Source organism: Peromyscus californicus, unplaced genomic scaffold (assembly GCF_007827085.1).
Source record: "Peromyscus californicus insignis strain IS unplaced genomic scaffold, ASM782708v3 Scaffold_18__1_contigs__length_77618521, whole genome shotgun sequence".
NCBI lineage: Eukaryota > Metazoa > Chordata > Mammalia > Rodentia > Cricetidae > Peromyscus > Peromyscus californicus.
The window spans coordinates 16060192-16076773 of NW_026294480.1; the positions used below are offsets into that span (position 1 = coordinate 16060192).

The following is a 16582-nucleotide window of genomic DNA, read 5'->3' on the forward strand; positions in this document are numbered from 1 at the left end:
AGTTACATAGGATGATTTTCAAACCACTTTGGAACTAAACACAACATGTACTTTGGAGTGCAATTTTTCTTTATGAGCTATGTTAAGAGGTTTAAGTAACATTGAATATAGATTAGTATTTAGCTAAATTTCATATAAACACACATTTATTGAAACTTAAGTGAATAATAAAACTTAATAAAACAATCTAGAATATTTCCAACAATACATAGCCATCTCTGCACATAGTTATCTTGGATGTATTACAGTAAATACATTCCACAATATCCATGTATATTCAAAGTATATTCAAGTATATTCAAAGGATATTATATCAGCAACGCCTCTAATACTAAAACCATAAAGTACTGAAAACAACCCAAACACCATTGTTGGTTGCTGACATTAACTAATGTAAAGTTATTAACACTTCAAATAAAATTGAGTAAATATCTAACTTTTCTTTTAAGTGTACAAACTTGTTCTAATTTCTTCTAGACACAGTCAATAATACCTCAAAATCAACAACATATAAGCTGAAAATAAAACTTATTATATATTATAACTGGCCAATGAATAAGGATGAAAATATGGGCATTAATACTTAGTAGTCAATAAGTTAATCTCCAAATTATTAACAACAATAGTTCTGCCAATTATGGACACATGCTAGATAATAAATAAGATATAATGGCAGCAAATATGCACTATCCTACAAAATATCTCAGAGCAGCAGGATTTCCCACCACTAAAGAAAGTGATCTGTGTTTCTAGGTTGATAATAAGTATGATTGTGCTCCAGCCTATAATTACACCTCCATGTTACTGTGCACACCTGTAACATAGAAATTGTTACAGAATATTTACTCAAGGCAATAAATGATAAAAATGATACAAAACTGGAAAATCAATAAAAAATGGGAAATAGATTAGATCAAATTAATGCTGAAACTTATTTCCATATGAGTTTTATAAATCATTAGATATCTTCTAAAGCAAGAGCAAACTAAAAAATATGTCTTATTTTTTCTTTTCTAATAATTGCAATTTTTTTTATTATTAAGAATTTTTTTATTCATTTTACATACCAATCACAGATTCCTTCTGTTCCCTTCTCCTACCTTAGTCCTTCCACCCCACACCACCCCACCATTTCCTCCTACAAGAAGGTAAGGCCTTGCATGGGTAGTCAGCAGAGCCTGGTACATTCAAAGATGCAGGTCTTTGTTAAATATCTACCACGTTAAGAACCCTCTATTTCAATACTCAGATTAATGTAAAATGCTTTCCTCCATGGGGAAGTCATTCTTCAGTCTAAATTCAGTTTTATAATTTAGAATCACTAAGAACACTCTGATGGGACAGTGTGAGTAAGCATCATAGAAAGAGTTAACTGAACAGTATGACAGGAAGACATTGCCCTCAATGTCCCATGGCCTGGAATTCTCTGCTGAATAAAATGTCATCCCCAAATCTGTATAACTTCATGGGCTGCCTGGAATCTGAACCATTCACCAAAACAGTTCTGATTTAATCATCTAACATCATGTGTGAATAATATACTTTAAGTGTATTTAAAGTCAGTGTTTGGAGTACAAATTTTTTGTGTCACTCCTCAGACTAGACGCTGACACATATATGCATGCCCACCATTCCAGAGAAGTGTTTTATTTCTCTTGACTGCTGGTGAAAGTGGTAGCACTTTCACTGCTGATATTCCCTTTGTGTGCCAAGGGACGGAACTGTGCCAATTAGGATCGCTCTGTGTGCTACATAAAATTGATAACATGAACACATTTGCGGAAGGCAGATGACATATATCAAAATATCATAGTGACAGTAACAAAATGGTGTGTGGAAGCTTTGGGAACTTGAAACCACTCATTCTCTGCTAATAGATTTTCGAATTATTAGATGCACCTGCCTAAAAAATAATTTCTGATTAAAGTCAACTGGGACTACATTCATTTCCCCTAAATTTAATTTGTACCACCTGAAGTTACCAGTTAAATTAAATTTTAAAAATTTGACTTTGGTCTTTAAATATATTTGCATGAGAAAAAAAGAGTCAATGAATAGAGAAAGATATAAAAATGACTTTTCAAATGAGTTATGCATGCAATCAGAGAAAAAAAGTTAAATGGTGAGCTGAAACTATATATCCATATCACGGCAAGTCACATACCATTGTTCCTGCTACCATTGTTTAATAATATACCTCTAAACTTCTCTGATCCTCTAAAATCACCAGAATCATATTTGTAAAAACCATTCATTTATGCATGCAAGAGAATCACAGCTAAGAAACAAAAACAAATAAACATGCTTGTCCAATACCATAGAGGTTCTGATTTATTCATTCAGGATGGATACAAATGGCCCACACTATTATTGTTTGAAACACCACAATTTGAGAAGCGCTAGTTTGGATCTGAGTATCCTGAGTCACAAAAATTCTGTACAATATAAGATCATTTTGATTTTGGGAAAAGTGCATTTGCCATGCAGCAATAAAGAACAGACTCTCACTTTGGTAAATTGATGAGGTAAAATAAATCGTGATATTTAGCACATGCAAGAAGGAAGAATAGGCTCTGTAAGGCAAAGTGGGAAAACAGTAATTTAGTGCTGACTCTGGTGTACAGAAAGAAACGAAGTTGAAGGCAGAAGAGTGGTAGAGCAATTGTTTACCATTTACAAGGCCTAGGGAAAAGGAATCAAGAAGTCAAAAGAGCCCTTTTGGAACACTGGTGAGTACCCTTCCTTGCCCCAGACCCCATCCCTGGGCACCAGCCACTCCAGGGAAGACCTGCCCAACTTGGCCCCAGGTTCTGGCCACCGGGCAGGTTCCCTGCTAGCCCCACCGGGAAGGATCCCCTTCTCCAAGACCCCTGGCAGACCCTGCAGTCTCCACGCCCTGCCCCCACGCCAATCCGCCTGAGCCCAAAGCCTCTTCCTGAGACTTAGAGGCCGGCCCCCAGCTCCCATCTTGCTCCAGACTTCCCTTTTGCAACACTGGTGAGTGCCCTTCCTTGCCCCGGACCCCATCCCTGGGCACCAGCCACTCCAGGGAAGACCTGCCCAACTTGGCCCCAGGTTCTGGCCACCGGGCAGGTTCCCTGCTAGCCCCACCGGGAAGGATCCCCTTCTCCAAGACCCCTGGCAGACCCTGCAGACTCCACGCCCTGCCCCCACGCCCATCCGCCTGAGCCCCAAGCCTCTTCCTGAGACTTAGAGGCCAGCCCCCAGCTCCCATCTTGCTCCAGACTTCCCTTTTGGAACACTGGTCTGTCTGAACCAAGTGTGCAGATAAGGCCAAGAACGAACCACAAGGAGATGGGCAGACGTTAAGGCAGAAACATATACAACAAAATGAATAGCAATACAGCATCACCAGGCCCTAGCCCTCCTCCAACACCTAGACCTGAACATCAGAAATTGGAAGAAGCAGAAGAAAACAGCCTTATGAATGACATCATGAAGAAGCTAGAGGCTTGTGTAGAGGAAAAGACAAAAAAATGTGAAGAACGCTGTAAACAACTAGAGGAAAGGGCAAACAAATTAGATGAAATCAATAAAGTCCTGGAAGAAAACAATAAAATACTGAGAGAAAATCAAGAAAAATCAATGAAACAAATGAAGGAAACAGTCCAAGACCTGAAAAGGGAAATAGAAAAAATGAAGAAGACACAAACAGAGGGAATGCTGGAAATAGAAAATCTGAGAAAACGATTGGGAACTTCAGATGCAAGTATAATCAACAGAATGCAAGAGATGGAATAGAGGATCTCTAGCGTTGTAGATACAGTAGAAGAAATACATTCATCAGTCAAAGAAAACACTAAAGCCAACAAAGTCATGAACCAAAATGTCCAAGAAATTTGGGACACCATGAAAAGACCAAACCTACGAATAATAGGGGTCGAAGAAGGAGAAGAATACCAACTCAAGGGCACAGAAAATATATTCAACAAGATCATAGAAGAAAACTTTCCCAACTTAAAGAAGGAAATGCCTATGAAGATACAAGAAGCTTATAGAACACCAAACAGACTAGACCCCCAAAAAAGTCCCCTCGCCACATAATAGTTAAACAACTAAATGTACAGAATAAAGAAAGAATATTAAGAGCAGCAAAGGAAAAAGGCCAAGTGACATATAAAGGCAAACCCATCAGAATAACACCCAATTTCTCAATGGAGACTTTGAAAGCCAGAAGAACCTGGACAGATGTAATGCAGACACTAAGAGACCATGGATGTCAGCCTAGATTAATATACCCAGCAAAACTTTCAATCACCATAGATGGAGTGAACAAGACATTCCATGACAAAGCCAGATTTAAACAATACTTATCCACAAACCCAGCCCTACAGAAAGCACTAGAAGGAAAATTCCAATCTAAGGAAGTTAGATACACCCTCGAAAACACAGGCAACAGATAAAGCCACAGCAGTAAACCCCAACGTATAGAAGTACCCACACATCACCACCAAAAAATAGCAGGAATGAACAATCACTGGTCATTAATTTCCCTCAATATCAATGGACTTAATTCACCTATAAAAAGACATAGGCTTACAGAATGGATACGAAAGCAGGACCCATCTTTCTGCTGCATACAAGAAACACATCTCAAATTCAAAGATAGACACTACCTAAAAATAAAAGGCTGGGAAAAGACTTTCCAATCAAACGGTCTTAAGAAACAAGCGGGTGTAGCCATCCTGATATCCAGCAAAATAGACTTCAAACTAAAATCAATCAAAAGAGATCAAGAAGGGCATTACATACTCATCACAGGAAAGATCCACCAAGATGAAGTCTCAATTCTGAATATTTATGCCCCAAACACAAGGGCACCCACATATGTAAAAGAAACATTACTAAAGCTTAAATCACATATAAAACCCCACACATTAATAGTGGGAGACCTCAACACCCCACTTTCACCACTGGACAGATCTCCCAAATTGAAACTTAACAGAGAAATAAAGGACTTAACTGATGTCATGACTCAAATGGACTTAATCGATATCTACAGAACATTCCATCCTAACAAAAAAGAATATACCTTCTTCTCAGCACCCCATGGAACCTTCTCTAAAATTGACCACATACTTGGCCACAAAACAAATCTAAACAGATACAAAAGAATTGGAATAACCTCCTGTGTTCTATCAGACCACCATGGTCTAAAGTTGGATTTCAACAACAACAAAAACTACAGAAAACCTGCAATCTCATGGAAACTGAATAATACCCAACTGAATCACCAATGGGTTAAGGAAGAAATAAAGAAAGAAATTAAAGACTTCCTAGAGATCAATGAAAATGAAGACACCACATATCCAAATTTATGGGACACTATGAAAGCAGTACTAAGAGGGAAATTCATAGCACTAAATGCCCACATAAATAAGTTGGAGAAATCTCACACTAGAGACTTAACAGCATACCTGAAAGCTCTAGAACAAGAAGAAGCACAGTCTCCCAGGAAAAATAGACGCCAGGAAATTATCAAAGTGAGAGCTGAAATCAATAAAGTAGAAACAAAGAGAACAATAAAAAAAATTAATGAAACAAAGAGTTGGTTCTTTGAGAAAATCAACAAGATAGACAAGCCCTTATCCAAACTAACCAAAAGACAGAGAGAGAGCATCCAAATCAACAAAATCAGAAATGAAAAGGGGGACATAACAACAGACATTGAGGGAATCCAGAGAATCATCAGGTCATACTTCAAAAAACTCTATTCGACAAAACTGGAAAACCTAAAAGAAATGGATAACTTTCTGGATAGGTACCACATACCTAAGTTAAATCAAGACCAGATAAACTATTTAAATAGTCCAATAACCCCTAACGAAATAGAAACAGTCATTAAAAGTCTCCCAACCAAAAAAAGTCCAGGACCAGATGGTTTCAGCGCAGAATTCTACCAGATCTTCAAAGAAGAGTTAATACCAATACTCTCTAAATTGTTCCACACAATAGAAACAGAAGGAACATTACCAAACTCCTTTTATGAGGCTACAATTACCCTAATTCTTAAACCAAACAAGGATACAACAAAGAAAGAGAACTACAGACCGATCTCCCTCATGAACATTGATGCAAAAATACTCAATAAAATACTGGCAAACAGACTCAAGAACACATCAAAACAATTATCCACCATGATCAAGTAGGATTCATTCCAGGGATGCAAGGGTGGTTCAATATACGAAAGTCCATCAATGTAATACACCATATAAACAAACTCAAAGAAAAAAGCCATATGATCATCTCACTGGATGCAGAAAAGGCATTTGACAAAATCCAACACCCCTTCATGATAAAGGTCTTGGAGCGATCAGGAATACAGGGAACATACCTAAACATAATAAAGGCAATTTACAGCAAGCCAACAGCCAACATCAAATTAAATGGAGAGAAACTCAAAGCAATTCCACTAAAATCAGGAACGAGGCAAGGCTGTCCACTCTCCCCATACTTATTCAATATAGTACTTGAAGTTCTAGCCAGAGCAATAAGACAACATAAGGAGATTAAGGGAATACAAATTGGAAAGGAAGAAGTCAAGCTTTCCCTATTTGCAGATGACATGATAGTATACTTGAGAGACCCCAAAGATTCCACCAAGGAACTGATACAGCTTATAAACACCTTCAGCAACATAGCAGGATACAAGATCAAAAAAATCAGTAGCCCTCCTATATACAATGGACAAAGAAGCAGAGAAGGAAATCAGAGATACATCACCCTTTACTATAGCCACAAATGACATAAAATACCTTGGGGTAACACTAACCAAGCAAGTGAAGGACCTATATGACAAGAACTTTAAGTCCCTGAAAAAAGAAATTGAAGAAGATGTCAGAAAAGGGAAAGATCTCCTATGCTCATGGATAGGCAGGACTAACATAGTAAAAATGGCAATCTTACCAAAAGCAATCTACAGATTCAATGCAATCCCCATCAAAATACCAACACAATTCTTCACAGACCTGGAAAAAATAATACTCAACTTCATATGGAAAAACAAAAAACCCAGGATAGCCAAAGGAATCCTGTACAATAACACAACTTCTGGAGGCATCACGATCCCTGACTTCAAGCTCTACTATAGAGCTACAGTAATAAAAACAGCTTGGTACTGGCATAAAAACCGACATGTGGACCAATGGAATCGAATTGAAGACCCTGACATTAATCCGCACACCTATGAACATATAATTTTTGACAAAGAAGCCAAAAGTGCACAATGGAAAAAAGAAAGCATCTTCAACAAATGGTGCTGGCAAAACTGGATATCAACATGTAGAAGGCTGCAAATAGATCCATATCTATCACCGTGCACAAAACTTAAGTCCAAGTGGATCAAGGACCTCAACATAAATCCAGCTACTCTGAACCTGCTAGAAGAGAAAGTAGGAAGTAGTCTTGAACGCATTGGCATAGGAGACTACTTCCTAAATAGAACACCAGTAGCACAGACTCTGAGAGAAACAATCAATCAATGGGACCTCTTGAAACTGAGAAGCTTTTGTAGAGCAAAGGATACGGTCAACAAGGCAAAACGACAGCCTACAGAATGGGAAAAGATCTTCACCAACCCCACATCTGACAGAGGACTGACATCCAGAATATATAAGGAATTCAAGAAATTAGACATCAAAATGCCCAACAGTCCAATTAAGAAATGGGCTATAGAACTAAACAGAGAATTCTCAACAGAGGAAACTCAAATGGCCGAAAGACATTTAAGGAATTGCTCAACATCCCTAATCATCAGGGAACTGCAAATCAAAACAACTCTGAGATACCACCTTACGCCTGTCAGAATGGCTAAGATCAAAAACACTGAAGACACCTTATGCTGGAGAGGATGTGGAGCTAGGGGAACTCTCCTCCACTGCTGGTGGGAATGCAAGCTTGTACAACCACTTTGGAAATCAATATGGCGCTTTCTTAGAAAATTGGGAATCCATCTCCCCCAAGATCCAGCTATACCACTCTTGGGCATATACCCAAGAAATGCTCAACCACACCATAAGAGCACTTGTTCAGCTATGTTCATATCAGCATTGTTTGTAATAGCCAGAACATGGAAACAACCCAGATGCCCTTCAACTGAAGAATGGATAAACAAAATGTGGTACATATACACAATGGAATACTACACAGCAGAGAAAAACAATGGCATCATGAGGTTTGCAGACAAATGGATGGATCTAGAAAAAATCATCCTGAGTGAGGTAACCCAGACTCAGAAAGACAAACATGGTATGTACTCACTCATAGCAGGATACTAGACATGAAACAAGGATGACTTGTCTGCTACTCACATCACCAGGGAGGCTACCTGGAAAACAGGACCCCAAGAAGGACACAGGGATCGCCCAATGACAGAGAAATGGAATGAGATCTACATGAACAGCCTGGACATGAGTGGGGGTAATGAAAGGCGAGGGTTGAGGGAAAGAGAGCTTGGGGGAGTGGGAGATCCCAGCTGGATCAACAACAGAGAGGGAGAACAAGGAATAGGAGACCATGGTAAATGAAGACCACATGAGAATAGGAAGAAGCAAAGTGCTAGAGAGGCCCACAGAAATCCACAAAGATACCCACACAACAGACTGCTGGCAATGGTCTAGAGACAGCCCGAACTGACCTACTCTGGTGATGGGATGGCCAAACACCCTAATTGTTGTGCTAGAAACCTCATCCAACTACTGAGGGATCTGGATGCAGAGATCCATGTCTAGGCCCCGGGTGGATCTCTGGGAGTCCAATTAGTGAGAATGAGGAGGGTTTATATGAGCGAGAATTGTTGAGACCAAGGTTGGATAAAGCACAGGGACAAATAGCCAAATGAATGGAAACACATGAACTATGAACCAATGGCTGAGGGGTCCCCACTGGATCAGGCCCTCCGAATGGGTGAGACAGTTGATTGGCTTGATCTGTTTGGGAGGCATCCAGGCAGTGGGACCAGATCTTGTGCTCATTGCATGAGTTGGCTGTTTGAAACCTGGGGCCTATGCAGGATTGTTTGGCTCGGCCTGGGAGGAGGGGACTAGACCTACCTGGACTGAGTCTACCGTGTTGACCTCAGTCTGTGGGGAAGGCTTTGCCCTGGAGGAGATGGGAATGGGGGGGGTTGGGGGGAAGGTGAGGGGGACGGGAGCGGGGAGAACAAGGGAATCCGTGGCTGATATGTAGAACTGAATTGTATTGCAAAATAAATTAAAATAAATTTAAAAAAAAAGAATTCAAAAGAGAAGACAAGACAGAGGGAGACATGGAGGGAGGCAGAGGAGTATATAGTCTTGTGGTCCAGACATTTGCTAAAGGAAGAAATGAGAAACAGAGAATATTCTCATATTTAACAAGATTTTACTAATCAATTCCTTGTGCCAATAATTTTACTATGTATTTTGAGATGACTTGGTCAATAAGATTAAAATAGAGATGGTTCTTAAATTTGAAATGGTAACAATATACTAGAAACAATAAAGCACGGAAAAATGAAATGTGGTAAGATTTGCCTTAACTTAACCCTTATAGAATCTTAGATCGTGAGGACCGAAGTTGTAAAATTTGATAACAAGTTGAGAAAAATGTACTAGATATTACTACATTGTAATAGTTAAGTTATAAAGATAAAAATGAAACCTACAAAGTAGAACAGAGAACTAAAAAATGAAAATAGTAACAATTTGTATAAAAAAATTGACATAATTGGATGCTATGAATAAAACCATGATGAATCTATTTCAAATTAACCTGACAATATTCTCATGTGAGTCATATTAAGAAAGCCTTTTCCTTTCTACATGGACTTTCTTTCATAGGTTGTTGGTGTGTGTGCTTGTGTGCATGTGGCTGTGTGTGTGTGTTCAGGTGTGTGCATGTGCATGCGTGTGTATGTCTGTGTGTATGTGTCTGTTTCTATGATCAGTAACAGATCAATGATTTAAATCGACCCATCAATGGGAAGACTCTTTTTAAGTTCACATAGGATCTCATTTGCAATTGATTATTTAATTTATACACACAAAAGACCAGAGCAAAAGCACAATCAAATCTAAACATCTATATACATTGCTAAGTATTAATTCAGAATAAAACAGAACTCTGTCTTACTCTATTTAAAATAGTAGAAATTTAGAAATATAGAAATAAAAGCAGAGACAACAAAATCTCAATATATTGGAATGGGAAGTGATAAAGCATATCACTTACAAATGGACTCAAATGCAGAATACACTGGAGTCACAAGATCTAAAGAGGGGTTTCGAAATACCATTTCCTGGGTGAGACATAGCCATTGCAATTAGGATCTCACTGCAAGTGTAGATGATGCCATGGTGTATGCACAGGAACAGACCAAACAGTCAGGAATAGATGGAAGAGGCAGGAGTTCCCATTAATGCCAAACTAATTTCTATTGATAGATTCAGAGACAGGAAAGTCACTACCTTCACTTGTTTACACAATGATGACTTCACCTGACTCTAGTGAATAATTCGATTCCAACGCTTGAACAGATGGCCCTGAATACACTAAATGGGTCACAAAAAAAAAATCCTGAATCTGAGAAAAGGTCTAGTAGTAATGATAAGGTTAAGGTTTTGGGGGATGAACAGGGGATAAATGATGGTGTAAGAGACAGAAATCAGAATATATTATACATGTGTACGCAACTGTCAAAGAACACAATCAATAAAAATGACACAAGCAGTCTTGATTTAGATTCAGAAGCTGCAAAATCCAAACAGTATGAACAAGAAATCTGAAGCCACTCTGAAGTTAATTTTATGTGTCTCCTTGGATGGATCATGGATTTCCAACCTATGTGTTAATAGTTTGTTATGTAAGTTTCTATGACACCCTTTTATTTGAGATTAATATTTAAACAGACAAGACAAACAGAGCTGATTGGCTTCCATGCTGCACTTGAGCCTCAGTCACATGGAGTCTTGAGAACAGCAGAAGTACTGACTCCTAAGCAACAAAGAAATCCCTTCCTGGTGGCATTCACCCTGGAGTATCAGCTTCTGCCTATTCTAAATCAGCCTGTTGGTCAGCTTGCCTTCAAAGGCTGTGTTACTCTGCATTTTAAAGGGTGCTGTGAGTCAATACATTGCTACAAATTGGTCTCTCCAAGTTGTTGCTTTTCTCTCTCTCTCTCTCTCTCTCTCTCTCTCTCTTTCTCTCTCTCTCTCTCTCTCTCTTCCTCCTCCTCCTCCTCCCTCCCTCCCTCTCTCATCCTACCTTCAGAGATTATATATACATTATACACATACCCCATTCTCAACAATACTGACAAATATTTGCATATGACTCTATCTAGAGTTTGGACAAGATATCCAGGGCAAATACTCATCCCTCTCCAGACAACTGAATACATTCATAAGCCTCTCTATGAAACTCTCACTGAGAGATTAAACTCCACAGTTGTTGTTTTTCTGTATCTAATAACAAATATCCTTTTACTACCATAAGGATTATTAATATAACTTTCTGCTTATTTTGTCCCCTAAAATAAACACATTCACAGTCAAAACAATGTGTCTACTTATGCTTGCTACATGAATGTCACTATCTGCAAAATGTCATTCATTGATATTGCCAAAATGTGTTATTCAATAAATGTATTATTGTGGAGATTTTAAAGCATACCAAACCAAAGACTAAATAAGAGCCTTTCCCAGTTGGTAGCTGAAGAGATTGAGAGATTTAATAATCAGAAAGACCCATTCTGGATGACAAAGTTTTAGAGCAATATAAGTTGAAATACAAGCTTCCTACACAGGAAGGAACACTCTAAGCTAGTAACAGAAAGAAAATAAGGGCTCATTTCAGTATTCTCAAGGGAGTAGGTTTTGCCAAAGAGAATGAGTTTAAAATCAGATTTGACCAAAGAGCCGCCAGAAGGCCCACCCAGTTGACATATGACTTTAGTATTTTTAAGCCGTAGCTGTAATCCAACCAAATCTACCTCTTGACATGTTGCTTCTTCCTCCTTTCCTTTTTCATATTCTTCTTTTTGATCACCCCCTTTCTGAGACTGATAGAGGCTGAATCTGTAGTCCCAGGCTGGTCTAGAATTCATTGTATGTTCCTGGTCATTCCGAGTTCTTGGATTACAGGAGGAGTCTTCTCTAGTTTAGAGAATCCCTTAACATATATGCTCTACTACAATATAACAGTTATCATTTACCAATGTAAGTAATGAAATCCCAGTGCTACAAGATATATTAAAAACAAACATACCTGTAAAGGTCAGAAAATCACTAAAGGGCTAATGGAAAGGACTTTCAAGGGAGGTGAGGTAGAACACACTGGCATAGAGAACTAAAAATAAATATTGCCAAAGGAGGGGTGTAACTAGATGAGGAAGCAGATGGTAGGGCAAAGAAGGAGTATGGCAAGGTACAAATAACACTACAGTTGGTTTGAAGAAGACCTGTAAAAACTACTACTGTACAAGATTACACACCTGCACACAAATTGGCAAAGCAGATAAGAATAAGGCAACAATGCACTTGCTAGATACCAGAGGACATTTTTAGTGTCAACTACAATTAGAGAGAGTTTTCTCTAGAATGTAGCACATAGTAAGTTGACCTATCTCCAGTGAATGATCACACATTTGGATACTATAAATGATCAGTGTTAAAAGATTAAAGGAAATGAACATAAAATTCAGCAGCTGTGGAAGTGAGGGAGATCTGAAAAGAGTTGTGGAGGGGATAAGACCAAAGTATGTTGTATGATACTTTCAAAGGACTAGCAATAAAACCACACACACACACACACACCCACACACACTACACATACATACTGTTAACTGCAATGGAGTATTTCCACAGATAGTTACTTACAAAATAGTAGTTCTTAAGAACTGTGATAAATGATGTAATAAAGATTTAGTTCTCAACTCATGGGGAACTTTTTGAATACATCTTGCTATAGTGCTCTATTTACAAATGGAAAAATAAGACTTTCCCACGATTTGAATCAATATGATTCACAAAATTTAAATCAACTTCAGTAAACTAAAATGCTTGGTTTCAGTAGTATTGGCTTATCTAAGGCACAGGTGTAAATACAGAGGCAGCAAATATTCAAATATATATTTTGTTATGCTTCAGTGCCCTTGTCTGTGTGACAGTAACAGCTTGTATCCATGTTTCACAGAAGTTTTTATTAAGATAACATATCTGGCTAAGTATCCCTATACCAGGGAAAAGCCAGATGTCCAATAATCCAGGAGGTACGTCAGTCCTTGTGCTCAGAGATATTCACTAGGGGAACCAGGAATTTTAAGCATACAGGGTTTTCTCTTCAAGGAAAGAGAAAGATAACCTGTTTCCCACCTGGAAGGCTGACAGTGGACATGGTTTATAGACCAGTGACCTTTGTCCTATCTGTGTGGCTGAGATCATACTGATTTCTCCTTGAGACCCTTAGAATGAGCTCATTTTTCTCACTCAATCTATAGAACTTATTTTTATGAAAAGAGAGTGGATATAGTCATGTCTTAAACTTTGTTGTGTACACGAGATTGAGCTAATTACCACCAAGAAATTTTTTAAACAAAATGTTCTATATTTAAATATGCCAAAAATAAACTACTTGGGCTCTGATTTTCTAAGTAGAACCAACACTGGTGGCTTAGACATGTTGAACCGAACTACCTTCTTAGCTCTCAAAGATCATTATCCTGCTAGCCATGGTGATCACAGAGACTCCCATATAATAGTTAATTTTGATCACACTAGAAAATAATATCATAATCTATGCACATTGCTATTGCTTTCACCATGTCCTTAGGCAGCTGAACCCCCACAGTGAACAAGGGCAAGAAAATGTTAGAATGAACTCAGATTCACGTTCTAGATAGTTAATGTCACTATTGCTTCATTTGGGCTCTTGCTGAATGTGCACAGGTATCTTGGTTGAATTCTTCATTGTCATGCTACATCATAGACATAAGGTCTGTTCAGCAGAAACAATGCCCAGCTTTCTTATTCCCTTGGCATGCTCCCCCTACAAATCCCAGGCCAGCCTTAGGCTCTTGCCTCACATTTGGGGTACATGGGATTACATATGTGCTATGCACCTAGTATGCCCAAGTATTCTTGTTCTCCTAAATCCTAATACATTGCCCATGAGGGCTCTTCTCTTATTTGCATAATTCCCATAGTAGAAAAAATAAAGTGCTTTAAATATTAGCCAGTAAAACCAATTCCACAGGACAATCTACTGTGTAGAAAATATTACATCAAGAAGAATTTTAAAAAGCATTTGAAAAAAATAGCAACTGCATTCCTAAGCAGAGCGTGTTTTCCCCATGGGGCTAATGTTGATGTTAATGTTCACAATTAGGGAAGAGCTTCTGCCCCTACTAAAGAACAGTTAGGCTCGGCAATAGGTGCTGGAGATGTACTTCTCTGAAAGAAATCTCCCAACACGGCTATAAAATCTTAACTATTGCTTATTCATGTTGTACACCTGTTTATGATTGGGATTAAATTATATTTCAGTAATGCTCATTGAATGGGTCTCCATGGTTTTTTTATTACCAACTATAAAATTCAGGAAATTACAATATAGTAGACTGTTTTACTTAGTAGATATAATATTAACTCTATTACCACAAGAAGAAATAGCAAATAGAAAAATAAAAAAAAACTCAAGTAAATAATTAAAATTTTACTATTACAAAAACAGGAGTTCCCTTTGCTAATGGCTGCAGATGATACATTTTTTTATATGCAAGTGTTTGTGTCTATTTGTAAGTCAATTTCTATTGGACACAAACTTTATTGGGGCTTAAGTGATGATTCAGGGTTATATAACAGCTTCTTATCTAAATGCTGGAAATTGTTTCCCTCCTCAACACAATCTGCTCAATGCTTTCAATATTCCTTTGTAGATATTTTCAAATGTTAATTCCAGTTTCTCACAGGATTCTGAATATTATTTATTATTTATTTAAATGTTCTTCCACCAATAAAGATGTAAAATAAAACCATTTAGCCTGGAGATTTAGAAGATGAAAATTATCTGGAATGATATGAAATTAACCTATTCATGTGTCCTTCATGACACATCTACTTTCAAATAGTATGATGAAAATACAATTTAAATAAACGTAGAGGAAAAGACATTATAAAAGATACGGATTGGACGGAACATAGTGAAAGTGTCTTCTGAAGATAACAGGAAAAAGCATTTATGGACTCGCAGTAGTGACTGCCAGAACAAGATCAAGCCAGGAAAGTGTTTAGCATGGATGGAGCAGGAACTCATGGTGCTCCTACCCCTGGCTGAAAAGCTACAGAGAGTTAATCACTTCTTTAAGGAAATGGCTTCTGGTAGGTTAACCATGCTCTGTGAACAGCTCCATACATATGACTATGGGTAGCACAATGGATTTTGCAGGTTATAAGAAAAAGTGTACATGAAGTTGGGAGGGAACAGGAGGGGAAGTCGTCAATATGGGAAGAGGTAGAATGAGAAATGGGAAATATAATCAAAATTGATTTTATGTATGTATAAAATTCTCAAAGAATTGGTGACATTACTTTTTTAAAAATGTGAATAATATGGACAGAATGAATAAAAGATTATCATGGACTAGTATGGATTTATTAAAAAAATATGAAAGATGACATAACATAGAGATATCACTTCACATCCTCACAAAGGATAGGCAGGAATATAGGTCAATTGCAATATAGGAATTTGGATCTCATTTGCACGAATATAAAACTGTGCAGCTTTATAAGAAAATAGTTTGGCAGTAAAATGGTTAAGCAAGGTATTACCATGTAAAACAGCAATTCTAGACTTAATATTATTTAAAGAAAATGTAATGGGAATATTACTACCCTAGTATTTTCATGTAAATGTGAATAAAAACATTATTAATAACCTAAATATAAACCAACACTGAAATCTATCAGTAAGGGGAGTTAAATAAAATTTGTTAGATCCATACATCATGGGAAGCTTTATTTTCACATGGATGTACCATCACAAAAAATAATATTCTAAGTGAAACAGTTCAGCTACAAATTGTCACGTATTCTATAATTGTCCTGGAGGAATCACCGGTAAGAATCTATTCTAGAGAAACAGGAAATGTATCTGTGGTTTTTCTTATTCTGCATGAAAAAATGAAGATTTTCCAATATCCATTGAGATAATGGAGGAATTACACACTTTAGACATATACTATGCCAATCATACAACATGAATCTCTTCAAATAATAGTTTATATACTGTATTATCTTCAAGAAATAAAGAGCATGATTCCTGTTTACATAGCAATATTTTCACTCTGAAATATTCATACTATTATATTTATTTTTTGTCATGAGTTTTAAAATATTTCTTAAAGATTCATATCATTTTGTTCACAACTCTAAACTGAAGCTAAATGGTACCTTTGTTTATTTCCTACCATATTAGGATACCATTATCAAGAAATTAGATCTCTTTATAAAATTTTGTTTCAATCTTATTGACAGCCATATTTTATTTATTCAACACCAAAACAATATAGGTTTTTGTGTGTGTG

At 37.4% G+C, this 16582-nt stretch overlaps 1 protein-coding gene across 6 annotated transcripts in view; it reads right to left on the minus strand.

The window, feature by feature from the left end:
• The window catches only part of Cdh18 (cadherin 18), an 845179-nt gene that overhangs the window by 44093 nt on the left and 784504 nt on the right, over positions 1-16582 (minus strand). The gene's annotated exons all lie outside the window — the stretch shown is intronic.